Source organism: Oryctolagus cuniculus, chromosome 12, assembly GCF_051225735.1.
Source record: "Oryctolagus cuniculus isolate XC-2025 breed Fujian yellow rabbit chromosome 12, ASM5122573v1, whole genome shotgun sequence".
NCBI classification, from domain to species: domain Eukaryota; kingdom Metazoa; phylum Chordata; class Mammalia; order Lagomorpha; family Leporidae; genus Oryctolagus; species Oryctolagus cuniculus.
This window is the reverse complement of record NC_142878.1, coordinates 82,411,528-82,433,458: the sequence shown is the minus strand read 5'-3', so window position 1 is coordinate 82,433,458 and position 21,931 is coordinate 82,411,528. Positions and strand designations below refer to the sequence as shown.

The 21,931-nt window shown below is 50.0% G+C and overlaps 1 protein-coding gene across 11 annotated transcripts in view; it reads right to left on the bottom strand.

Moving 5' to 3' along the window:
• FAM81A (family with sequence similarity 81 member A) overlaps nt 1-19,124 on the bottom strand; it is an 80,511-nt gene extending 61,387 nt beyond the window's left edge. For 2 of the 11 annotated variants that reach the window (XM_008268948.5, XM_008268946.5), the window contains exon 1: nt 17,972-18,172. The gene's annotated coding sequence lies outside the window, so the exon portion shown is untranslated. Of the gene's footprint in view, nt 1-17,893; nt 17,912-17,971; nt 18,173-18,641; nt 18,899-18,944 lie in introns of those variants that run through there. The other 9 variants (XM_070054300.2, XM_089310492.1, XM_089310489.1 and 6 more) reach the window with 9 other exon arrangements.
• Between the last annotated feature and the right edge of the window lie 2,807 nt (nt 19,125-21,931).

Below are 21,931 nucleotides of genomic sequence, written 5' to 3'. Positions count from 1 at the left end.
CAAAAAAAAAAAAAAAAAAAAAAAAAAAAAAAAACCTTATTTCCTTATACAGTGGTTAAAAATAGAGTGAAAGGCTGTCGGGCGGGGAATCGCTGCAGGTGTGTCTGGCAACATAGGTGGGGGCTGCTCCCACTCCGTCTCCAGTGCCAGGCTCAGGCCTTGGGCTTTGTCCCACGGCAGGATGGACGGAGACTGAACGTGGCAGAAGGCAAGTGTAAAGAGTATCCAAGAGCACCCAAGGCAGAGGCCTGTGTTTAAGGAAAACTGGGACTCCACTTAGGAGGCCTGCACCCTGGGCTCAAGTCCTGGCTGTGCCTCCCATTCCAGCTTCCTGCTAGTGTGCACCTGGTAGGCAGCAGGTGATGGCTCAAGTATTTGGAAAACGTGGCTTGAGTTCCAGGCTCCTGTTTCTGCGCTCCTGGCTTTGGCCTGGCCCTGCCCAGCCTGTTGCAGGCACTTGGGGAGTAAACAGTGGATTACTCTCCACCCACAGCCCTTTGCCCTTGGCCTTCTTCTAACCTCCCAGTTTCACTGTGTGTTTTCCTCCCATCCACTGCCTCCACTTCCTCTCCTCTCACGCCCCCTTTCACACTGATAGCTCAACATGCTCAAGCCCTTATTTGAACCCTCACTTTCCCACTACCTGTGGGACCCCAGTGAGCCGGCTTTTCTTTGTTAAGCTAGAAACCACATAAACAGGAGCTGCTCATCCTTACCCAGGATGCACCTGGGCCAGACACTCATGAAGCACACTAGGCAAAGCATCCCGACAATCATTTGTGAAGGGACTAGTCTTACCTCCATTTAACTAGAGCAAAGTGAGACCCGGAAATGTTCAGCAACTGGACAACATCTAGGGTCAGGAATGAGCAGAACAGGGATTTGAACCTAGGGAGTTGGCTTCTGTATCACCAGGCATTAGCCACTAGGAGGCTATGGGAAACCCAGACAGTGTCTGGCCTGGGGCACTGGATAAACTTCCAGTAAGGGCTAGTTCCCTTCTGCTTCTCAGGCTAACGAGGACCCTCAGAGGCAGTGGTGATGGCTCAAGAAGTTGGGTTTCTAGGGGTCGGTGCTGTGACGTAGCACATAAAGCTACTGCCTGCAGTGCCGGCATCCCATATGGGTGCTAGTTCGAGTCCCAGATGCTCCACTTCCAATCCAGCTCTCTGCTATGGCCTGGGAAAGCAGTAGAAGATGGTCCAAGTCCCTGAGCCCCTGCACCTGTGTGGGAGACCCAGAAGAGGCTCCTGGCTCCTGGCTTCTAATCGGCGTTGCTCCGGCCTTTGCAGCCGTCTAGGGAGTGAACCAGCAACGGAAGATATTTATCTCTCTCTGCGCCTCTCAAAATTTTTTTAACTTAAAAATAAACCTTTATATAAAACTTTTTGGCAGATAACATTGTCTTTGGTTTATATAAAGAAATATTTTATTGTTTGCTGTCCGAGCCTAGTAGGGAAAGCATTAGGTAACTATACCCCTTCCATACAGCTGCCACTGTTTCCCCTGGCAGGGATGTACCGAGGATACAGTTGCACTGAAGTCATACTTGGCTCTTCTGAAACCAGATCATACACATGAAAAGAAAAATCTGTAACACACTTACTTTGTTTGAAGAAATTTGGAACATTCTAAGAAATGTCTTTTAGTAGGCTGAAAAAAATGCTTTTTGTGATTAAGGTACTATAATAAAGTCAGGTTCTGGGGCTGGCACTGTAGTGCAGTGGGCTAAAGCCACGGCCTGCAGCACCAGCATCCCACATGGGCACCAGTTCGTGTCCCGGCTGCTCCACTTTCGATTCAACTCTCTGCTATGACCTGGGAAAGCAGTAGGGGATGGCCCAAGTCCTTGGGCCTCTGCACCTGCATGGAAGACCTGGAAGAAGCTCCAGGTTCCTGGCTTCGGATCAGCTTAGCTCTGGCGTTGCAATAATTTGGGAAGTGAACCTGCAGATGGAAGATCTCTCTCTCTCTCTCTCTCTCTCTCTCTCTCTGGCTCTACCTTGCTCTGTACCTCTGTCTTTCAAATAAATAAAATAAATCTTTAAAAAAATAAAAAGTCAGGTTCTACCTAAAGGCATAAACAGTAAAGTGCAAATTAGCACTCAGAAATTGCTGACTGTCGTTATCAACTTACTTTTTTTAGATCTCTTTCTAGAACACATATAGTTTTCTTTTTTTAAAAAAAATGGTGGACGACACTATGGTATAGGCGGTAAAGCCACCGTCTGACGCCAGCATCCCTTATGGGCACCAGTCTGTGTTCTGGCTGCGCCACTTCTAGTCCAGTGTTCTGCTAATGGCCTGGGAAAAGCAGAGGAGGACAGCCCAAGAGCTTGCGCCTCTGCCACCCACATGGGAAACTGGGATGAAGCTTCTGGCTCCTGGCTTCCACAGGGCCAGGCTCCAGCCATTGTGGACATCTGGGGAGTGAAGCAGCTGATGGAAGATCTCTCTCTCTGTCTCTTCCCTCTCTCTGAGTCTCAAATAAATAAATCTTTAAAAATAATAAAGTCATATTCAATATACTTTGTGTGCCCTGCATTTTCTGACACTGTGTCATGAACATCAATTCAACATATAAAGATATGCATCACCATTTTTAATGCCTGCACAATATTCCACTGAACAGATACTGTTTCCAACTATTATTTAATTCAGCTTTGTGGTCTCTAACTTCCCTTTCCTTTGTTCTACAAAAGAATTCAGGAAATGCAGAAAGTCAGTGGTACAAATTGCAAAGGACATTCAAAATTCAAGTTTAGGGGAAACTCTGGACACTGAAAACTGAAGAATGGAGAAGGGATGAGGGGCTGGTGTTTTGGCACAGTAGGTTAAGCTGCCATGTAGGACAGCCCCCATCCCATATCAGAGTGCTGGTTCAAGCCGCAGGTACTCTGCTTCTGATCTAGCTCCCTGCTAATGCACCTGGGAAGGCAACAGAGAATGGCCCAAGTATCTGGGTCCCTGTCAATGTTACAGGAGACCCACATGGAGTTCCAGGTTCCGGACCTGGCCCAACCACAGGGAGTGAACCAGCAGATGGGAAGATCTCTCTCTGTCCCTCCCTCTCTCTGGACTCTGTCACTCTGCCTTTCAAAGAAATAAGTAACTTAAAAAAAAAAAGAGGATTAAACCAGTTGATTTATAAAAATGAAACAAACACTGCTGATATATTTGAAACAAAGCAAACACTCATCACGCTCATTTCATCTCGGTCTGTAACCTCAGCACCTGGAGTACAGCAGCTGATTAACATGTTTGCTGGATGAGTGAATCTCAGGGCTCGGTGACTGCATAATGTTGAATTTCATCAACTGAACTAGATTCTTACTACAGAGTCAGGGGATGGGATGCATGGTGCATCTAGTCAAAACAGACTATGAAGGCACAAATGTATTTCCCAGAACTTAAGTTTTGGGAGGAGCAGGAAGAGGCTCTATCAGGCAGGGAGATGGAGCAGGCTCCCATAGTCCAAACAGTAGCCATTAAGATAACCCTGCCCACGCCTCTTGCTCTGAGTGCACTGCCACCTAGCTTCCCAACTGGATGTGCATAAAAGAATATGAAAGAATCAGCAAACACAAGCCACATGCCACCTGTCAGCCTTTTCCCTTGTCTCAAGTTAATAGACGGGAATGATTCCTCTAAGGGGAATGGAACCTGGGCAAGCCAGCCCCGAGGCCTGATCATCTCTGGCTGCCCCGACAATGCAGCTAGACCCATGTTGTCAAAACTCGGGGATCACAGCATGGTACCTGCTGTGGGAGGCAGCCTCATGAGGTGGCTCCCACGATCCCTACTTCCTGGGGTTCACACTTTGTGGGGTCCTCTTCTCTTGAGTGTAGCTGTGACCTGTACTCATTAAGTAGCTGTGGTCAGCTGGGGTTCTGACACCAAACCACTCGTAGTTCCGTTCACTAGGAGCAGAACAGTTATTTTATAAGCTAACTTTTTAGCCATTGAGTGGTATTCCAAAGAGTTGTCTTGTTTAGAGGATCTCCAAAGAATACTGAAGAAAGAATAAGAACTTTAAAAGTTTTAAAAGAAATAATAAAAAATTAGCTCTGTTTTGGCCAGTGATTCTAAAATAAATCTAATTTGCCACAAGAGAAAATCACAAGAGATATACCATTTCTTCCCCCTAGACGGGATAACGAAAGCTTGATAAGATTAAGTACTGACAAAAGTGGACATGGAGCAGTGGGAAGCCCAGATGGGAATGTGAACTTGTGCCATCACTTTGGAAGGAAATGTTTACTATCTAATAAAGCTGAAGATACACAAACTCCATGAACTAGTAATTCTAAGAAACAGAAAACTTTCCAAATTGGTTCAAAAGGAAATATTTACAGTAATAATTAAGGTAGCATTGTTTCTGACAACCAAAAAGTATGTGTGTGGAATGGGGGAGAGAGAAGGTAGACACCCATTATCAGGCAACTGCAAGAATAAACTATGTGACATACTCACAAAATGAACAAACAGTATTGAAAATAAATGAATTAGGATTCCAAGTCTAAGGGTTGCGGATGCAGGGTAGCAGTTAAGATGCCACTTGGGATCCCCTATTAGAGCATCCTGTTCACACGGCTTCCCATCTAGCTTCCCAATGCACACCCTGGGAGGCAGCAGACAATGCCAAGCACTTGAGTTTGGTCAGCCATGTGGGAGAACCAGCTGGAGCTCCTGGCTCCTGGCTCCTGCCTGACCTGGTCCCTGGCTGCTATGGGCACATGGAGAATGAACCAGCAGGTGGAAGACCTTGCTCCCTCTCTCTCACTCTCTCTCTGCCTTTTAAATAAAATGAAAATAAATAAAAATAAAAGAACTCCAAAGTCCCAATGTGAATGAAACTCACAAATACATTAAATGAAAAAAGCAAGTTGAAGAAAGATATGAGCAGTATGATGCTACTTCTAGAAAGGTTTAAAATATGCCAAATAGGGGACGGCATGTGGCCTAGCAGTTAAGACACCTGCATTCCATACAGGAAAACCTGGGCTTACGTACAGGCTCCATTCCTGATTCCAATTTCCTACCCTGGAAGGCAGATGATGGCTCTAGTATTTGGGTCCATACCACCCACGTATGAGAACTGGACTGAGTTCCCGGCTCCTGGCTCTGGCTGGTCCAGCCCAAATGCAGGCAGTTGGGGAGGAAACCAGTGGGTGGGAGATCTCTTTTCATCTCTGTTTCTCTGGTTCTCAAATACATAAATAATTAAAATACACCAAATAATTTGCTGAATATATAGCATCTAACACAGCAATAACAAACTCCAAAGATTTATCTCTAAGTGGGAGGCAGAGGGGATTAAATAGAGGAATACAGGAGCTGTCAACTAAATGTGTAATGTCTTATTTCTTAAACTTAATTTTCCATGAGATCATTCAGAGAGAAAGAAAATCACTTTTTGTTCCATTTAAAAAGAAGAAGATCAAATATGTGAGAACCAGGAGATCAAAAGAGTTCAAAGGAGAGCTGAATTGTTAGTGTCTCCAGGGCACGCACAAAAGCCAATCTCTCCCTATTCCAGGACCATGGAATTGGAAATCCATGGCAACGGTGACTAATCTCCATCAAATCTCTATCCTTACAGCATTTGATCCATACCTCATATGTGATCTTAGCTAAACAACAATATTTTCATAAACAGCTACAGGTTAACATTGTCCAACAATACAAAAGTGGTTCATTAGAACATGGTCTATCCACTCAAAAAGATTATTAATAGTTATTCAAAATAATGGTTACAAAGACCATGAAGTAACATATAACATATATGTTAGCTGCATCAGTGTTTGGAAATTAAAAAGATGCATATGTAGCACTGAGTAGAACGATAATCAGGGCCAGGAACCTGGAGCTTTGCTCTACAGCACCACAACTGAGATGGTGCAAACATTTTAACTTATGGGTTTAAAGGACTGCAAATTTTCAAATCTCCTTGGCCACTGCCATTGCCATCACTGCCACACCTTGCCCCTCTTCTTCCTCTCCCTCATCCTTCTCCTCCCCACACTGAGAAGCCTGCCTGAGCCTGGCTCAACAGAGATGGGTGGAACAGGAGAGCCAAGGGTGAGGGCAAGAAAGCCATTGCCTTGCTGTGTGCCCAGATACCAGTTATCTGCTTCCCTCCCACTCTCCTGTCTGACCCACCTTCCGGCCCTCTATTCACACCCACAGACAGACGCCTCCACGGACATGAGGCTACCTGCAACACCACTTCCCTTCCCCTACCACCTTCCTCCCACACACCCCTCCCACGACAAATTGCTATAATCACCTCTGTGGTGTGGATAGTTGGCATCCGGCTGAACTATTTGATATGGGGTAAGAGGAGGAGGATGGGGGTCGCACAGCTGAGGCCAGGGTGCCTAATTGCCAAACTCTGGAGTGGTAATGCCACAGGGAGGCCCACCACGGACAGCAGGAGCTTTCCACGAACTGACCGCAGGGCCCAGATCATGAAATGCCTCCAAAGCATGTGCCCAGGAAACTGAAACAGCACCAAACAGCACGTCCCGTCTCCTCCTCCACAAGCAGCTCATCTCGCGCCACTCTTGGGGGGAGCAAGGGAGCAGTCCTCGGAGGAAAAACACCAGGCTAGCACATGCAGGGACCCCGATGGTTGTGAGGAGGACCTGGGGGACGTCTGAGTGAGGTGGGGCCTTCACAGCCTCTCAGACAGTGGGCATCTTCATTCAAAATGCTTCTCCTTGCACCTGTACAGTGGGCCAATGGCAGACGAAGCTTGCCTAACAAACACCTTGATTTTTCCCATCAGACATGACCCCAGCAACCCAGAAAGCCCTCAACCATCTTGAGATGGTAAGGCAGGGATTCCCGCACCAGCAGGGCTCTTGCAGTATTATCTTTCCAGAGCGTGGAAAGAAACAAATCAAAGGGTGAACAGTGGTATTGCGTATCCTTTTAGTCTGCCTTCCCAGCAGTAAGAAGTGACAAAAATTTACATACTTATTTCTTAAATAAAAGAACAAACAGCAAGCAAACAAAAAAACCCAGAAGTTACTCAAGGACAGCCACCAAAACCAAGAAACAAGCCTTGGGGTTTGGATGGTTTATACAGTTCAGCGCCAATGAGGTTGCTGTCAGCTTTTACCCTTGGCTCATTCCCGTGTGGGCACATAATGAGGTCTGAGACTGGTGGCCTCATTAGAGCTGTGACTGAAGCCTGGATACCCCGTACCTCAGGGATATTGTGCAGGTGCATGGCTTCTGGGGGTCACCAACAAGCATCCCAAAAGCCACAGGTTCCAGGGAAAGTGAGTGAGCCCCTCCATAGGGTCCCAGGACAGACACTTCCAATGCAATTTGAGAAAACAGCCTTAATTCCCCTCTGCAAAGTGGAATTGTGCTGGAGGTAGAATGGTAAGGGTGACTGTTGTATATTTTATTTTGTTTTTACTTAACTGAACAGCAGACAGGCAGAGACAGATCTTCCATCTGTGGGTTCACTCTCCAAATGCCCACAACAGGCGTGGGGCTGGGCCAGTTCCAAGTCAGAAACCAGGGACCCAATCCGAGTCTCCTATGTGGGTGACAGGAATCCAACCACTTGAGACACCACCTGCTGCTTTCCAGTGCTTGCATTAGCAGGAAGCTAGAATTGGGAGTAGAACCAGGACTCGAACCCAGGCACTCTGATACAGGATGCTGGCACTCCGGGCAGTATCTTAACCACTGCACCAACCACCTGCTCCTAATTGTGTTTGTGATCCATAGACATGAACTTCAGAGTGCTTTCGATGGTGGCCTTCCAGCCAGCACAGTCTTCACTACACAACTGAAGGGACCCAGGGAGGCCGCCACATACACGTGGTCTCTGTCGGGTCCAGGTGGATTCACAAACATAACCAGAACCCAAGAAGTGGCCACCGGCATTGTTTTGTTCCACTCCCCAGAGTTTGGAATGATGTTAACGTTTTAGTGGAGAATCTGCAAAAACAGATTGGTTTTTGTTCTCGTCTATTAATAACAGCTATTTTGAAATGCTATTTAAATCTTCTATTGTTATTTGAACTTTGCATGGATTATTTCTCCCCTACTGAGCTGCTTTGGGGCAGCAGGGACCAGCTCCTGTAAGAATGTATAACCCCCATGAAACTGAGCACAGCAGTGCCTCCTCACATTCGCTCATAAATATTTGTTTGCTTGCCTTTTTGTTTTGCTAATGTGGGAAGGCCCATTGGCTTAGTTGCTGAGCTGCTCCGCCCAAGTGACATCCCAGACATCCGATTCAAGGGGGCTCTCCAGCTGTGGGCTTGGCCGCTGCTTCAGGTCGCCCTGCAGGGGGCAGGCGTGTGCCTTCACCAATAAAGAAGGGTCTGACTGTGGCTTCTGGGGTGTCTGGGGATGATCAACAGCCATATTTGGCAACTTTTCTTTCGAGCATTAGAGAGGATGCATTACCAAATGTTGAGAAGGGAAGCTGCCAAATGCAATCGCTCGAACAGAAAAACAATATTGCTCAAAGCTGGTGTAAACTCTCTACCTACTAAATGTTCCCCCGACACCCTCAGGGGCACCAGGCTTCCCAGAGAGGGGCAGCACCTCTTCGTGCTCCTGCACACGCAATGCCAGCTGGGACTTCTGCATCCCAGAGGCGCTGATGTGCCTCTGACAAGGCTAAGGATCAAAGACGCGGCTTCCGTCAAAGAAATGCTCCGTTTCTCGCGCACAGGGGGACAGGGCTGCATGGGACTGCTTCCCCTGGGGGTCTCGCAGGAACCCTCTGACTGTAGGGGCAATGATTTGAGTTCGGCACCATCATTTTATAGCTAGTTAGAGAGAGCAGGGGAGGACTCTCAAGCTGGTCCAGAGATGATTAAAAATGGGGTAAAAAAAAGAAACCTGTACTAAACGAAAAACAAGCTTTAGGCACCAGGGGTTTCTGGAGAACATCTTCCCCGGTTAAACAGTTTTAAGAATTGCACAGCGCGAGAGCAACCCCCACACTGTCTCTCCCACATAAACACACTTTTTAGTGAAGCCACGCTGAACAGTGCCAGCACAAGGCTCTCACTCTCAGTTCTGGAACTGCTTCCTCCAGGGCGGGAGGCATCCCCAATGGCTTGGGAGGGTTGGGGCGCCACCAGCTCGGAAGTGCAGACACACCGAGCCAGGAATCCCGCAGGGCCCACTAACCTCACAGCTCTCCTTCCACAATCTGGTGCCTGCCAGGAATCCCCCGGGGGCCTGCTAACCCCACAGCTCTCCACCCAGCAATCTGGTGGCTGCTCTCAAGTTCCAATGCTGCTTTAGTAGAGACTGGAAAATTCAGGCCTTTTAACATTTGTCAACCAGCTAATTCCCAAGCATTTTCCTGGAATACCACAAAGAAGTAAATTATGTTCCGATTAACCATTTTATCACCGATGACTACATTTCTGAAATACCAGGAATCACTGAGCCAAGGAAGAGAATCAACAAAAGATCACCGAGTAGTAAAAGGAAAGTGGGTTTTCTCTTTTTTTCAAAAATCGCCCACATTTGTATTAATAGAACTCATGGAACATAAAACCACATCCAGAAAGTCAAAATGTAAATAATATAAGAAGAAGGAGGGAAACAGAAGATTAATTAAGAAAAAACAGGCAGGCATTTGGTGCAGGAGTGAGGTCTTGCTTGGGGGCCGGCACTGTGGCTTAGCAGGTAAAGCTGCTGCCTGCAGCACCACCATCGCATATGGGCTTCAGTTCAAGTCCCAGTCGCTCCACTTCCAAACCTGCTCCCTGCTAATGTGCCTGGGGAAGCAGTGGAGGATGGCCCAAGTATTTGGGCCTCTGCGCCCACATGGGAAACCAGAAAGAAACTCCTGGCTCCTATCTTTGGCCTGGCCCAGCACTGGCCATTGAGGCCATCTGGGGAGTGAACAAGCAGATCGAAGATCTGTCTCATTCTATCTATCTATCTATCTATCTATCTATATATATATATATATATATATAAAAGAAAAACCTTACTTGAACCTATGCATTCCATATCAGAGCACCTGGGTTCAAGTCTCAGCTCCACTTCCAATTCCAGCTAATGTGTACCCTGGCAGGTAGCAGGTGACAGTTCAAGAACTTGAGTCCCTGCCACCCACACAGGAGATCCAGACAGAGTTGCTGAATTGTGGCTTCTGCCTGGTTGTTGTGGACAACTAGGGAGTAAATCAGTGAGTGCAAAATCTGTCTGTCGCCCTGTCCCTATCTTGTTGCCTTTCAAATAAAAAATAAATAAATAATAGAAATGTTTAATCAGAGAAAGGAACAGGCAGAAAACAGGAAGAGGGTGAGAAAGAGTGAGTGGAGGGAGAAGAGACAGTGCTGAGGCAGAGCAGAGGGGTGAGAGGAGACAGGTGGCTGGAGGCTCAGAAGGGAGGAAGCGAGGTTGAGAAACTTCTCTCACATTCAGCTGCTCATTTAAGGTGTGAAGAGCTAAATGGGCCATTTTTAATATGTTGTGTTAGATTTCTCTACTTTTTAATCAAAAATGCTTTCTTTGGACACATAGAACAATGGGGAAAAATCATTTGTTCCACCTACTCCATGGAAATACCTCCATAAGTTACCCACTGTTTCACGAAGAGATACTATTTTGATTTTTTTTTTTTTTTGACAGGCAGAGTGGACAGTGAGAGAGAGAGACAGAGAAAGTCTTCCTTTTCCGTTGGTTTACCCTCCAATGGCCACCATGGCCACTGTGCTGTGGCCAGCGCGCCATGCTGGTCCGAAGCCAGAAGCCAGGTGCCTCTCCTGGTCTCCCATGCGGGTGCAGGGCCCAAGCACCTGGGCCATCCTCCACTGCACTCCCGGGCCACAGCAGAGAGCTGGACTGGAAGAGGAGCAACCGGGACAGAATCTGGCTCCCGAACAAGGACTAGAACCTGGTGTGCCAGCGCCACAGGCAGAGGATTAGCCTATTGAGCCGCGGCACTGGCCAAGAGATACTATTTTGAACTAACACCCAGTTGACCCTCCAGGTGAGACATGGGTTTTAGGTCTACCATCAGATATCCAATGCCAACAGCTCTGACGTCACCTGCACAGCTGCCTAGGATTTAATCCATAACAGAGCAGCCACAGCAAACTCCTCTGAGTTTCTTAGCCCTGAACAAGACGCAGCCTCCACACTGGGGGAGCTTCAGTTCAACAAGGAGAGGACACCAGCAAGCCATGAGCAAAACTGGAGAGGCTCGCAAGCACATGAGTGCCACAAACCAGGCATGGCCACTGGGTAGGAGGCGGGATCACTCTGAACTCCGCCATCAGAGAAGCACTTGGGGAGTAGGCAGCGGATACGCAAAGGGGTCGCTAAGTAAACTCAGGACGGCACAAGAAAGGACTGGGACCAGGAACTCTTGACTAGGAAAGTCATCGGGCACAGGTGTCCCTGCTGGTAAGCAGGCTGCAACCATCAACTGTGGCCTGCGTACACAGGCCTTCAATCCACAACAGCCCACACGAGAGACCGGGGCACAGGAAGATGGAGATTGTGCAGGGAACAACCCGGCACTCCACGGGCAGCTGGGTACAGGAGAACGAAGAGCAAAAAGAACAATCCCAAGGGTTCAAGCCCCAGTCACAGGGAAAAGGACATCATCATCAAGGAAGCCCTACTCAGGAGAAAACACCAGATAAGCTCAAGCCAAAGGGCATTCTACAAAAGAACCAGCCTGGACCCTTGGAAAGTGTCAAGGTCATGAAACACAGGGTGACTGGGGAACTGCCCCAGATTACAGGAGCGGAAAGAGGTTTGACAACTAATGCAATGCCAGACGCTAGACTGGATCCTGGACCAAAATGATCTTGAAAACACACACACACACACACACACCTTTTTCCTCCTCTTTTTCCATAAAGGACATTTTTAGGACAATTGGCTGCATTGAAATAAAACAGAGATTAGATACTAATATTGAATCAATATTAAGTTTCTGATTTAGGCATTTTTTTTAAGCATTTATTTATTTATTTATTGACAGGCAGAGTGGACAGTGAGAGAGAGAGACAGAGAGAAAGGTCTTCCTTTGCCGTTGGTTCACCCTCCAATGGCCGCCGCGGCCGGCGCGCTGCAGCCGGCGCACCGCGCTGATCTGATGGCAGGAGCCAGGAGCCAGGTGCTTTTCCTGGTCTCCCATGGGGTGCAGGGCCCAAGCACCTGGGCCATCCTCCACTGCACTCCCTGGCCACAGCAGAGAGCTGGCCTGGAAGAGGGGCAACCGGGACAGAATCCGGCGCCCCAACCGGGACTAGAACCTGGTGTGCCGGCGCCGCTAGGCGGAGGATTAGCCTAGTGAGCCGCGGCGCCGGCCTGATTTAGGCATTTGTTATGAAGAAAACGTCCTTTTTAAAAAGAAAATGAACACTTAAGTATTTAGTGGGTAATGGTGCATCGTGTCTACAACTGACTCTGAAATGATTCAGGGAAAATCAGAACAGTCACACGCGTGCATGTGAGTTTATATGGTTTTTTAATTTTTTATTTATTTATTTGAAAGAGTTACAGACAGTGAGAGGGAGAGACAGAGAGAAAGGTCCTCCATCCATTGGTTCACTCCCCAGGTGGCTGCAACGGCCAGAGCTATGCCGATCCGAAGCCAGGAGCCAGGTGCTTCCTCTGGGTCTCCCACAAGGGTGCAGGGGCCCAAGGGCTTGGGCCATCCTCCACTGCCATCCTCCACTGCCTTCCCGGGCCACAGCAGAGAGCTGGACTGGAAGAGGAGCATCCAGGACTAGAACCGGCACCCAAATGGGATGCACAGTTAGGCCTTGGAGGTGGAGGATTAACCTACTGCGCCATGGCGCCGGCCCCAGTTTATATGTATTTTTACAGTGTTTGGGGAGGCATTTACCCACACCGATAGATACAAAGAGGGAAAGAGAACATGAAGAGCTGAGAAATACAAAGCAAGTGTGGTAAAAAGTTAGTATTTGTAGAGTTTGGTTGAAAAGCATATTGGAATTATTTAACTTATTCTTGCAACTTTTCTACAAATTAGAATCAATCAAAATAAAAAGTTAATGGGGGGCGGGGGAAGTAGGGAAATAATTAAGGAAGCCAGAATGACAAGATGGAGTCAAAATAGCCAGGCCCCTGGGAAGTGAATTTTGAACGGGAGCTGGGAGAGAGGTCAGGGTGGGCCTGAGCACAACCGGATTAAAAAGCAGGGCTCTGCTGAGACTGCCGGAGTCCTTCAACAGCAGTGCCCGGCCTCACTTACTCTGATTTCCCTCTACTGCAGTTCTCTCCCCTACAAAACAGGAATAATGAGAGCCTTTGGGGCTGCTGCTGTGGCGCAGCAGGTAAAGCCACTGCCTGCAACACTGGCATCCCATACGGGCACCGGTTCGTGTCCTGGCTGCACCACTTCCCATTCAGCTCCCTGCTAATGACTTGAAAAAAGCAGTAGAAGATGGGCCAAGTACTTGGACCCCTGTACCTGCATGGGAGACACGAAGAAGCTCCTGGTTTTGGCCTGGTCTAGCCCTGGCAGTTGTGGCCATCTGGGGAGTGAACCAGCCAATGGAAGACCTCCCTTTCCCTCTGTAATTCTGACTTTCAAAATAAATAAGTGATTTTTTTTTTTTTTTTTTGACAGGCAGAGTGGACAGTGAGAGAGAGAGACAGAGAGAGAAAGGTCTTCCTTTTGCCGTTGGTTCACCCTCCAATGGCCGCCGCGGCCGGCGCGCTGCAGCCGGCGCACCGCGCTGATCCGATGGCAGGAGCCAGGAGCCAGGTGCTTTTCCTGATCTCCCATGGGGTGCAGGGCCCAAGCACCTGGGCCATCCTCCACTGCACTCCCTGGCCATAGCAGAGAGCTGGCCTGGAAGAGGGGCAACCGGGACAGAATCCGGCGCCCCGACCGGGACTAGAACCCGGTGTGCCGGCGCCGCAAGGTGGAGGATTAGCCTATTGAGCCACGGCGCCGGCCTAATAAGTGAATCTTAAAAGAAACAAAAAAGAATATTTGCCTGGCAGAGTTGGGGCAAGCACTGGAGGACATAACCCAAGTGAATGATGACACCAGTGAGGCCCTGCAGAAAGTAGCCACACCCCCTGTCATTCCTGTGAGCTTGAAAGAGAGAGAGGTTGAGGCTGGGGGAGAGAGGAGAGAAGACCCACAGCTGGAGGCCAGGAGGAAAAAGGAGACAAATGAGGCCCCACACAGAACCTGGCGTGGAAGAGACGCAGGGCTGGGATCAAAGAGGGGAGGACGGGGCAGAGGCTCAGATCTGCAGCCAGGACACCTCTGGCAGAGCCCACGAGGAAGCAGCTGCACCAGAAGACAAGGGTGAAGCCAAGGGAAGTGAGAGGATCCCCAGGACAGTTCCGCAGAGCAGCAGGGTCTGGGCAGTAGCCATTAGCCCCAGGTGATGCCTTCCACTCCATTTAAATTCATTTAAAACTCACAGATCACTTCCTCAGACACATTAGCTACATTTCAGGAGCTCAAAAGCCACAGGTGGCCGGTGACTTACTACATGGGACGGGGCAGCTATGAAATACTTCCCTCACTGTAGAAAGAGCTGGGGTTTTAGCACCGTTTCATATAAGAAGGGTCTTACCGATAGATGGCGGGGTGAGGGCTGGGGCAGAGTAAGAAGGAACCAAAGAAACTAGAGATAGGGAGTAACAAGCAGAGCAATTTCCCAAAGAGGCAAGAAGAGTCAGCCCCCAAAGGTGCTCAGAACCCAGTGTCTGTGGGTTGATCCTGGAGAAGGGACTTACAGACACGGTCTTCCTTCCAGGACGAGAAAACCAAGACAAAGAGAAATAGAGGAAAATGGGTGGGAAGAGTGAGGAACAAACAGTAAGAAATGACACTGAGGTACAGAACAGTAAGCTAGGACGTGGCCATCTTTAATCTCGTCAATGAAAAAAAGGCTGCATCCTGAAATGAAACCGACTGCAAGTTTAAGTACTGGAAAGATCTGACAGAGTGTCTGCAGGGAGGCAGCCAGAGTCAACAAAACACGGGCTTTCCTCCTTCCTCCCCCCAGCCTCCTCCGCAGCCCCCAGGAAGGCCCAACCTGGGTGAAATTAGAGCCAGCATGAATTTGCAATGGGACCAGTCCAAAGGTCTTTGTGACTTTCTCCCAGATAACCTGGCAGGATGGGGGAGGAGAGGGATTAGAATGAAGATTAGAATATGATGGTGGGGGCCGGTGCTGTGGTGTAGCGGGTAAAGCTGCTGCCTTCAGTGCTGGCATCCCATATGGGATACTCCACTTCCGACCCAGCTCTCTGCTATGGCCTGGGAAAGCAGCAGCAGATGAGCCAAGTCCTTGGGCCCCTGCACCCACGTGGGAGACCCAGAACAAACTACTGTGTCTTGGCTTTGGATCAGTGCAGCTCCACCTGTTGCAGCCAATTGGGGAGTGAAGATGGAAGATGGGGAGTGGGGAGTAGATGGAAGACACCTCTCTCTCTCTCTGCCTCTCCTTCTGTAACTCTTTCAAATAAATAAATAAATAAATAAATCTTTTAAAAAAAAAGAATATGAGGGTGGTTTTGGATTGAAGATTAGAATATGAGAAGGCCAAGAAGGTTGGATAGAGGGTTCCAGGATTGCTAACAGAACTGAAGCGACTGGCAACCTACACGCTCCAAGTGAAGAACAGTGGTTATCAAGGGTTGGAGCAGCAAGTGATCAACCAACCAGAGCCCTCAATGGTGGCTACCAGCAAGTGCGGCCGGTAGAAATAGTCAGCAAAGTCGGCAGAAGTCCAAGTTCCAGATCTTGAAGGCGGGAAAATTCCAAAACAGAGCAGAGCCCAAGATAATAGTGGTTGAAGCAAAATGGAAACTGAACCCACAAGACTTGACATTGAGGAACTTCAAGGTCAATGAATTCAAAAGCCTCAACATTGACACCAGGAGGAGACAAGGCAGAGAAGAGAAGGAAGCTGGCTGCTAGCATCTTTTGTTTATTACTTTTTGGTAGCATCAAGCAAAGTGATTCCCAAACCTGGGTGGATAGCAAAGTCATCCACAGAGTTCTGTTTTCCCTTTTCATCCTCCCTGCCTCCTCCGCCACTCCTCCTCCTCCTTTTGGGGTTTGTTTTTTAAAATGAGGATTTTTTTTTTTAGGTCTCACCCAGCCTGACAATTCTAATTTGGTGTATTTGAGAGCAATCTAAAAAGCGTTGTTTTTCCAAATGTTCCCAGAGATTTGGAGCAGCCTCCAAGTTTGGGAAGTGCTGAGCCAGAAGTGAAGGGGGAAGGGTACAGAGACACAAGCAAACAGCACGACCTTCTGGGGAAGAGCTGGCTGGAGATGGGCGAGTGGTGTGGCGGTGGCACTGAGCAGCTGGAGTAAGAACGCTCCTGGCTGAGATGGGAGAGGATCGCAGAAGGAAGCGGGAGAGAGGAGATGGGCTCAGGCACAGAAAAAGGAAAACACGGGAGTATGGCTGGAGGATGCAAGCAACACGACAAAGAAAGGCAGGTGGGAGTCACGAAGGTGAGTGGCAGAAAAGACGGAGGCTGAACGGCAATGAGGGCAATGAGGTGTGGTTCATTAAAAGGTCTGTAGGGTTTCCTGATTGAATTCCTGGGCCTTTCCATCTGCAGGCAGTCAGGTTTCTAACATGTAAACCATTAAAGATGATTAAACCCTCAAGTAAACAAGCTTGCAGAAGGTTACTCATTAACACAGAAAACTTTGTCTTCACAGCCCACTGCTCACATACACGAAATCCAATGCATATGCACATCAAGGACGGCCTCGAAGCAGAAAGTCAGAAGGGGCAACCAGGACAAGGGAGTAAGCACGCCAGGCCGTCTTCCTTTCCTCCTTGGTGGAAGAGGGAGGCTGATGCACAGAGAATATGGAAGAGACTGAGTGTCTTTTTTAGTATCTGCCAGTGACAAAAATAGAAGAGGTGCTACAGCCTACTGAGTCTCTGTAGCAGCCCCCTTACACACACACACAACACACACACTCGCAAGTGCACCCAGACAGGACCCTAGGGAATGAAGCACATATTTGCTGTCCCCAATCCTGACTCTTTAATTTAAAGAGCAAGCTGCAAATATTTGCTCCTGCATCTCAGAGAACTGTACTTATGGAGGCTGAGAGCATTGGAGCCTTATTTCTGGTTACCCCTATGAAAGAATTTCTAACACTAGCACAGACTTTAAACCGAGGGCGGCGTGTCTGTGCGCACGCACGCACACACACACACCTCAAGCACACTGAAGAAATGACTCACTTAATTTGCTGCTGCCTGCCACTATTGGGTTTTGATTTCACCTGTTCAAACACAAAGTTTCCTTTTAGATTAACTACAGGGAAGAAGTACTCAGGAGCATTCACCCGGATTTTGTTTATGACTCTCAGGCACCAGAAGGACTTTTAATCTGTGCGTTTTAAGACGACGCTTTCTGGACCCTCTCCATAACCTGGCATGAAATGGTAGCATTCATGGAAACCCCTGGCAGGAGAAACGCGGTTAAGCCTTGTACACCCGGTACTTGCAGAACCACACTTTGGGGCCCTTTCTCAGCTCACAGCACAATGGCACGCCTCATCGTGGAGCTGCAAAGAGCCCAAGCCCCTCCTTTCAAAGATGCAAAAGGAGGAAGGGGCGGTGGGGCGCAGAAGGGCTAAACCGCCCAAGGTCACTCAGCTCTGAGTGGTGGGATGGCTGGCTCGCCCCGACCCCTGGCAAGCTCTGCACCACCCCAGATCCCCCAGACAGTGCCTGGGGGCGTCCCATCGTTCGCGACCGTGCAGCCAGCCCCCGCAAAAATGCAATGCCAGTGCGCTCTGTGCCCAACTTCATCCCTTCGCGTCAGCAAGCGGTTACCCCTCTCGCCCGCACCACGTCACACCGACCACACGCAGCTCCCCCTCCCCAAACACACGCCTATCTACCGAGCGGCTGCCCCAAGGTCACCGGCAGTCCGGGGAGCCCAGGAGGCCCGGCCGGAGGCCCCGGGGCGCGGCACTCACCGGCGCGGGGGCCGGGCGCGCCGCGGCTGCCCATGTCCTCGCCGTCGCGGCTGGGTGCGGCGGCCGCCGGCGCGGGATGTGCGGGGCGCCCGGCTGCGGGCCCGCGCCGCGGGGAGTGCCGTCCAATCAGCGCGCGTCTACCGCCGCCTGGCCCCGCGCGCGGCCCGGCCGGGTTCGCGGCTCCCCGGCGGGGCGCGAGCCGCCGCGCGCCGCCCGAGCGGCTTCCGGGCGCGTTGCCTGGACGCGGTTGCCGTGGCAGCCCGAGCTGGAGGCTTTCCCCGCGCACCCGCGCCCAGCCTGGCGGCGCCTCCCCTCCTCCCGCCGCGTTCCCACACCCAAAATAGCCTCTCCCCGGCGCTGCTGTCTCCCGGAGAGCCCGCAGCGCCGCGCCAAGCCACAGAGTCGGCGGGCGGAGATTGCGCTTATTGGAAAAGAAATCGAAATCCTGCCGTGGGGCGCGCCGGCTTGAAGGGCCAGGGCTGTGGACTGGGACCGATGGACATTAATAGCCTGCTGGCTGCTCTGGAATTCTCTCCGGAGCCCTGACACCTCTTGTTGACCAAACCCCTTGCCCGCAAAAAATACTTCTCTCCCCCTCCCCGCCGCAAATCGAGAAGTTACTTCACGAGGCCCCCCGGTCTGCTGAATAGCTCGCGCGTGGACGCCTCACCTGGGCAGGTGCACGAGCCCCTCGGGGCCGCCACGTGTGGCTTAACGAGCCGCCCCGACCGCGCAGCGGGCGCCGAGAACGCGTCTCGGCGACAGGCTCCAGGAGCTAACAGCCCTCGGTTTCTCGTGGCTTTCTCCCCTTTCCGCCCCATCCCCCTGCCGGGGCGTCCCGGCCCTGGCCACCTTCCTCTTCCTCTCTGTGGATGGAGTCTCAGCAGGATGCCGGAACGCATCCACTCATTTTGCTTCCTCTGGGGCGGGGGGAGAGGGAGGAGGCGGGATTTAAGCCGAATGGGGTCCCCACCTCTGCGTCCGCTGCGCTCCTCTTGCGTAGGCGCTGGTGCTTAGGCGGCGCCAGGTGCAGACGCCGGGAGGGAGCGCGTCACGGGAGCAGGGACCCCTGGGCTGCGGAGTGGGGCTGGGAGCCCTTTAGGAACCCTGCCTCCAGCAGCTATTCGCGTGTGGTCTTGGGGACTGCGCGACTGCAAAATAGGATCACACACACACACACACAGTCGCTGCTAATGCGTCGATGACATTCAGTCAACCACATTTTACCGGATGCCTGCCAAGTGCCAGGAACTATGCTTAGCTCTAAGAGCAATGGTGGAGAGAGAGAGAGAGCGCTCCGCTTTCATGGAGCTTACAGCCTGACATGTTCATCCACAGACACGTGTAAGAGTATCCTTGTGAGCAGGAGAGTCATGGCCTTGAGTCCTGCCTTGCGGGGACCGGCCCTAACAGCATCCCTTTAGCGCTGAAGAAGCTCAGTGATTCTTTCCTCTGTTAGATTCCCACTGCCAGGTGCATGACATGTACTGGGCGCACACACAGTGAATTGGATCCTATGTCTTGTGAGAGCAGTATGACTCAGAAAGTCCCGCTGACTTTCTGCCACTTAAAATATATTTGACACGTATATAACTTGCCTCAATTTCTGGGAGGGTGTGCAAGCATTAACAGAAAACACCCATGCAACCCCAGAACCCAAAGAACCTGGAATCCAGAGAAAGGATCAGAACGCTTCTGTCCCCATCAGGCTCTCTGGGTGTGCATCTCTGAGGGGCAGGTGCCAGTCCCCATGGTCTCACTTCCCGTCTCTCTGGTCCCAGCTCCATCCGCCATCCCACCCTGTAGTCCGAAGGCCCCCATTCCCGATGGCCTAGGTTCTAATTCCTCACAGTGGAGCCTCTTGTCGCTTAAAAAAAAAAAAAGATTTTTTTTTTTTTGACAGGCAGAGTGGACAGTGAGAGAGAGAGACAGAGAGAAAGGTCTTCCTTTGCCGTTGGTTCACCCTCCAATGGCCGCCGCAGCCGGCGCGCTGCGGCCGGCGCACCGCGCTGATCCGATGGCAGGAGCCAGGAGCCAGGTGCTTTTCCTGGTCTCCCATGGGGTGCAGGGCCCAAGCACCTGGGCCATCCTCCACTGCACTCCCTGGCCACAGCAGAGGGCTGGCCTGGAAGAGGGGCAACCGGGACAGAATCCGGCGCCCCGACCGGGACTAGAACCCGGTGTGCCGGCGCCGCTAGGCGGAGGATTAGCCTAGTGAGCCGCGGCGCCGGCCAAAAAAGATTTATTTTATTTATTTGAGAGACAGAATTACAGAGAGAGGTAGAGACAGAGAGAAAAGTCTTCCATCTGCTGGTTCACTCCCCAGATGACCGGGAGTTGTACTGGCGCCCATATGGGATGCCGGCACTGCAGGCCAGGGCTTTAACCTGCAGCACCACAACACCAGCCCCATCTTGCCGCTTTTGATGGCTTTCAAAGCACAACTTTGATATTCTATTAGCCACAAGGCTCCCTGACTCTCCAAAGTAGGGAAGGAGAGGTCCTGGGAGATGGGGCTGGGGGGGGGGGTGCAGTTCTTGCCACATGTACACACTCTTCTATTTAGGCTGACTTTAATTTCCCTTTTTTTAAATGATGCCAATTCATATAAAGAGAACCTTCAATTTAAAGATTCAGGAACAAGAGGACAGGCTTTGGCCTAGCAGCTAAGACATCCATGTCCCATAACAGAGGGCCTGGGTTCAAAACCTGGCTACAGCTCCTGACTTTCTGCCAATGCAGACCCTGGAAGGCAGTGGTGGTGGCTCAAGTAGGTGGGCTGCGACCACCCATGTGAAAGACCTGGATTGACTTCCCAGCTCCCAGCTTCAGACATGGCAGGCATTTGGGTAGTGAACCAGCAGATGAGATCTCTCTCTCTCTCTCTCTTTCTCTTTCTCTTTTCCTCTCCTCTCTCTTTCTCTCTCTCCCTCCCTCCCTCCCTCTCAAGTAACGGGTTGTTGCTTGGCAGTTTAAGTCATCCCTTGTGACACCAGCATCCCATATGGGTGCCAGTTGAAGTCCTGGCTGCTCCATTTCCAGTCCAGCTCCCTGCTAATGCACCTGGGAAAGCAGTAGAGGATGACTCACGTCCTTGGGCCCCTGCCACCCACGTGGGAGACCTGGAAGAAGCTCCTGGCTCTTGGCTTCAGCCTGGCCCAGCCCCTGCTGTGTGGCCATTTGGGGAATGAACCAGTGGACTCTCTACCTCTCTCTGTAACTCTGCCTTCCAAATAAATAAATAAATCTTGAAATAAGTAAATATTTTAAAATAAAGATTCATTGACAGTAAGATAAATAATTGTATGCTTTGATACAAATTCCAAGATTTCCACAAACAAAAGTTTTCCAGGTGATTTATTTTAAGTCCTAGGATGAGGCAATTTAGCACATAGTGAGTTCAGCCTACCCTATTTTCTTTCCAATCCTTTTACTATTTCTGTACTATAAGTTACAATGAAATATTGTTTCCAGAATCATTTAGATTGTAACTCATTAAAAGAAATAGGTATTTTTCTTGTATGACTTTAATTAACAATCATGATTCATCACAAATTATTTGATGCTGGTAAAGGTTACCAAAAATCTTTTAATCAAAGAGAACAATATTGAGGCAGGCATTTGGTGCAGTGATTAAGGTACTGCTTGGGATTCCCACAACCCATACCACAGAGTGCCTGGGTTCAAGTCTTGGCTTTGTTTACGATTCCAGCTTCCTGCTCATGTGCACCCTGGGATTCAGCAGGTAATGACTGAAGTAGTCAAGTCCCTGCCATTCATGTGGGAGACCCAGACTGAGTTTTCAGATCTTGGCTTCAGCCTGGCCCAGCCCTGGCTGCCGTGAGCACTTGGGGAGTAAACCAGCAGATAGGAGCATGCTCGTGCACTCACTCATGCTCTCTCTCTCTCTCAAAAGAGAGAACTATACTATAAACTTCATGCTGTAATACTATTTACCAA